The 5,366-nt window shown below is 35.3% G+C and overlaps 1 non-coding gene across 1 annotated transcript; it reads left to right on the plus strand.

Moving 5' to 3' along the window:
- Nucleotides 1–527: 527 nt before the first annotated feature.
- On the plus strand, nt 528–633 carry LOC129465126 (U6 spliceosomal RNA). Its single transcript, XR_008651894.1, has one exon. It is a non-coding gene; the product is annotated as a U6 spliceosomal RNA (small nuclear RNA).
- The last annotated feature ends 4,733 nt before the right edge of the window (nt 634–5,366 follow it).

Genomic DNA, 5,366 nt, shown 5'->3' on the forward strand with positions numbered 1-5,366 from the left:
TGGCCACGGAGGTTTCTGGCTGGAGAAGCAACACCCCAAGGATCTCGTGACATTATCACATGCTATATACTGTATGTGATTGTACAAGCTATACTTTTGTACAATTGGCAGTGTAGTAGGATTGTTTACACCAACATCACCACAAATAAGTGAGTAATGCATTGCTCTATTACGTTTAGATGGCTATGACATCACTAGGTGACAGGAATTTTTTAGCTCTATTGTAATCTTATGGGACCACCATCATTTATATGGTCTGTCATTGTTATACTGCTCATGACTGTATAAACACATACAAATAAGTTCAACTATCATACTGAAAAACTAAGAAGCAAATACAATTGTGTCCTACAACTATAGCCTTCAAGCCCCATTTTTTAAATACTTTTCACTAAAAGAAAATACACTGGGTATAGGAAAAGATAGCATATGATTAAGAAATAGTATCATCTTGAAAACGTGGCTATGCAAGATAGAATTTTATGGCTACTTATATATGTGGCATTGTTTGTAGAAAAACTTTTATAATGTTCAGTTCAGCAGTATATATACTAAAACTGGAACAATATAAAGAAGATTAGCATGTCCCCTGTGCATGGATGATGCTAAATTCACGAAACATTCCATATTTTTAGGACCTCTTCAAGAAGAACTACAAACCACTGCTCAAAACAATTACAGATGACACAAACAAATGGAAAATCATTCCATTCTCATGCATAGGAAGAATCAACCTCGTGAAAATGGCAATATACAGCCCAAAGCAATTTATAGATTCCATGCTATTCTCATTAAACTACCATTGACATTCTTCACAGAATTAGAAAAAGAAAACTATTTTGAAATTCATAGGGAACCGAAAAAGAGCTTGTATAACCACCAAGACAATCCTAAGCAAAAAAAAAAAAAAAAGCCATAGGCATCACACTTTCTGACTTCAAACTATACTATAAGGCTACAGTAACTAAAACCTAAAACAGTATGGTACGGGTACAGAAACAGGCACATAGACCAATAGAACAGAATAGAGGACCCAGAAATAAGACCACACACCTACAACCATCAGATCTTCAACAAACCTGACAAAAACAAGCAATAGGGAAAGGATTCATTGTTTAATAAATGATGCTGGGAGAACTGACTAGTCATATGCAGAAAATTAAAACCAGACCACTTACTTACACTGTATACAAAAATGAACTCAAGATGGATTAAAGACTTAAATGTAAAACCCAAAACTATAAAAACCCTAGGAGAAAAATCTAGGCAATACCGTTCAGGACATAGGCACAGGCAAAAATTTCACGACAAAAGTGACAAAAGCAATTGCAACAAAAGCAAAAATGAGCAAAGTGGATCTTATTAAACCAAAGAGCTTCTGCACAGGAAAAGAAGCAATCATCAGAGTGAATAGAAAACCTACCAAATGGGAGAAAATTTTTGCAATCTATCCATCTGACAAAGGTCTAAGATCCAGCATGTACAAGGAACTTAAATGTACAAGAAAAAAAAAAACCCCATTAAAACATTGGCAAAGGACATGAATAGACACTTATCAAAAGAAGACATACATGCAGCCAACAAACATGAAAAAGAGCTCAACATCACTGATCATTAGAGAAATGCAAATCAAAACCACAATGAGCTACCGTCTCACATCATTCAGAATGGCTATTATCAAAAAGTCAAAAAAGAACAGATGCTGGCAAGGTTGTGGAGCAAAAGCAACACTTTTCCACTGTTGATGGGAGTGTAAATTAGTTCAGCCACTGTGGAAGACACTATGACAATTCCTCGAAGACCTAGAGGCAGAAAAAAAACATTTGACCCAACAATCCCATTACTGGATATATACCCAAAGGAATAGAAATTCTTCTATTATAAAGATACATTAACACGTATGTTCACTGCAGCACTATTCACAATAGCAAAGACATGGAATCAACCTAAATGCCCATCAACGATAGACTGAATAAAGAAAATGTGGTGCATATGCACCATGGAATACTCCCTTGCCATAAAAAGGAATGAGATCATGTCTTTTACAGAAACATGGATGGTGCTGGAAGCCATTATCCTCAGCAAACTAATGCAGGAAGAGAAAACCAAATACTGCATGTTCTCACTTATAAGTGGGAGCTAAATGATGAGAACACATGGACACGGAGGGGAACAACACACACTGAGGCCTGTTGGAGGGTGGAAGAGTGGGAGGAGGGAGAGCATCAAAAAGAATAACTAATGGTTGCTGAGCCTAATACCTAGATGATGGGATGATTTGTGCGGCAAACCACCATGGCACGGATTTAAGGCAGCACACCAACACGGCACATGTATACGTATGTAACAAACCTGCACGTTGTGCACATGTACCCTAGAACTTAAAGTATAATAAAAAAAATTTGGCAAGAAAATAAATAAATAAATATCTTAAAAAGGAAAGAAAAACCGTAAGTGTTTTTTATAAGGGCAAATAAAACTTGGAACAATGAATACTGTTTTCAGGTGTGGGATCATGAGAAATTTGCAAACATATAGTCATTTATTTAGTAGGAAATTCAGCATAATATGTCATAACCTCTTGAGTTGTAGATGTTCTGTACCTAGTACAAAAAAAGAAGTTAACCTATTAAGCTTCCTAAAACCGCATAAACATAGTTAACAAATGGGCCTTAAAGTTTCCCTAAATTTGACTAAACTTAAGACAACCTTTTTCTTTTTTTTTTTTTCTGGTCTTCATAATTTCTTTTTTTTAATTTATTTTATTATTATTATACTTTAAGTTTTAGGGTACATGTGCACAATGTGCAGGTTTGTTACATATGTATACATGTGCCATGATGGTGTGCTGCACCCATTAACTCATCATTTAGCATTAGGTATATCTCCTAATGCTATCTCTCCCCGCTCTCCCCACCCCACAACAGTCCCTGGAGTGTGATGTTCACCTTCCTGTGTCCATGTGTTCTCATTGTTCAATTCCCACCTATGAGTGAGAACATGCTAAAACCATAAAAACCCTAGAAGAAAACCTAGGCAATACCATTCAGGACATAGGCAAGGACTTCATGTCTAAAACACCAAAAGGAATGGCAATAAAAGCCAAAATTGACAAATGGGATCTAATTAAACTAAAGAGCTTCTGCACAGCAAAAGAAACTACCATCAGAGTGAACAGGCAACCTACAAAATGGGAGAAAATTTTCGCAAACTACTCATCTGACAAAGGGCTAATATCCAGAATCTACAATGAACTCAAACAAATTTACAAGAAAAAAACAAAGAACCCCATCAAAAAGTGGGCGAAGGATATGAACAGACACTTCTCAAAAGAAGACATTTATGCAGCCAAAAAACACATGAAAAAATGCTCATTATCACCGGCCATCAGAGAAATGCAAATCAAAACCACAATGAGATACACACACCAGTTAGAATGGCGATCATTAAAAAGTCAGGAAACAACAGGTGTTGGAGAGGATGTGGAGAAACAGGAACACTTTGACACTGTTGGTGGGACTGTAAACTAGTTCAACCATTGTGGAAGTCAGTGTGGCGATTCCTCAGGGATCTAGAACTAGAAATACCATTTGACCCAGCCATCCCATTACTGGGTATATGCCCAAAGGACTATAAATCATGCTGCTATAAAGACACATGCACACGTATGTTTATTGTGGCACTATTCACAATAGCAAAGACTTGGAACTAACCCAAATGTCCAACAACGATAGACTGGATTAAGAAAATGTGGCACATATACACCATGGAATACTATGCAGCCATAAAAAATGATGAGTTCATGTCCTTTGTAGGGACATGGATGAAGCTGGGAACCATCATTCTCAGTAAACTATCACAAGGACAAGACAACCTTTTTCCTACATGTTGGCCCTGATTTCCCTTTCAATTGTCCGTCGACTTTAGCAAACATAATTTCAAACTCTACTATCACTTTAAGATATACATCTCTTTCTTTCGCCTATTAATCTTTCACTCTGAACCTCACTCTCTGTGTGTCTCTGTCCTAGTTTTCTGTGGCTGTGAGACAACAAACCTTGGGTATCACCCCAGACAATGAAACCACTTCTATAACTTGAATAAATTTTTTTTAGCCTGTTTAACTTTGCCATGTGCAATTTTTGCTTTGACAATAGTATAATAATGTTTTTTTTCTTTTTTTTGTGCTCAAAGAAATAATACAGACTGAATATTCTTTATCTGAAATGCTTGGGACCATAAATATTTCCAATTTTGGATTTTTAAGATTTTGGAATATTTGCCTTGTACTTTCTGGTTCAGCATTCCTATCTTGAAAATCCACAATCTGAAATATTCCAACAAGCATTTTATTTGAGCATCATGTCAGCACCCAAAGTTCTAGATATTGGAATATTTCAGATTTTGGATTTTCAGATTAGGGATACTCAACTTGTATTTGAATGCCAACTGTTAGACATATATTGGAATAAATACATGGAATCAGTGTAATGCTTCATTTTATTCTAACGTGTGGTGTATGCATACATGCATAAACGTGTCGATATTGAAAAATTTCACTGTCAACAGTATTTCCTCAACTCTAGTCCTATTTCTTTGACAACTCATGATTTTGATCACTCTCTAAAGTCTTGGTTCATGTATTTAGAGTTTAGAGACTACAAACTAGAGTAACCTATTCAAAGAAATATGAACAATGAAGAATAAGATAAAGGTAAATAAACCAGATCTCGATTAACAAAGAAGTATCTGGGATACTGCTCCTTCATATCACGCATATAATAGTTCCAGGATGCAAAGGATATGGATTTATTATTTTGCAATTGGAATACCAGTCCATTAATTAAAGATTACTGTGTATAGCAGGGGTAATGCTTTTTTTCTGGTTTGTGACGTCTGAAATGTGGTAAGAACTATATAATCTCTGAACTTGCAATGGTAGAGCACATCTCAGAAGCCATAATACAGTTTAAAGCAAGCAACTTCAATAAAAAGATCTAATGTTGTTTACAAAGTTACTTTTCTAGCATAATTTTAATAGCTTCCATTTCATTGTTCTCTTTTTAGTAGGACTTAGATATCTTAAGTATATGCTTCTAAATTACAAAGTTATTTCTCTGCTCTTCATAAACAAGGATTTTTATGTGAGGTGATTAACTTTGGGAATGGCCCAATTATAACTATTTCAATGCAAACCAAATTAGTAAAATAATGATTTAGAGAAACTCGCAAAAGAGAAACTTTTAATCCCTTCAGAGATTTAAAGATAAAATATATTATTAGATTACATCACAATTTTGGATTTTTTTCCAAATAATTCAATCACACATAGTGAACCTTGTTATACTATGCAGCATTTTTTTGAC

Source organism: Symphalangus syndactylus, chromosome 16 (genome assembly GCF_028878055.3).
Source record: "Symphalangus syndactylus isolate Jambi chromosome 16, NHGRI_mSymSyn1-v2.1_pri, whole genome shotgun sequence".
In the NCBI taxonomy this organism is placed as follows: Eukaryota; Metazoa; Chordata; class Mammalia; order Primates; family Hylobatidae; genus Symphalangus; species Symphalangus syndactylus.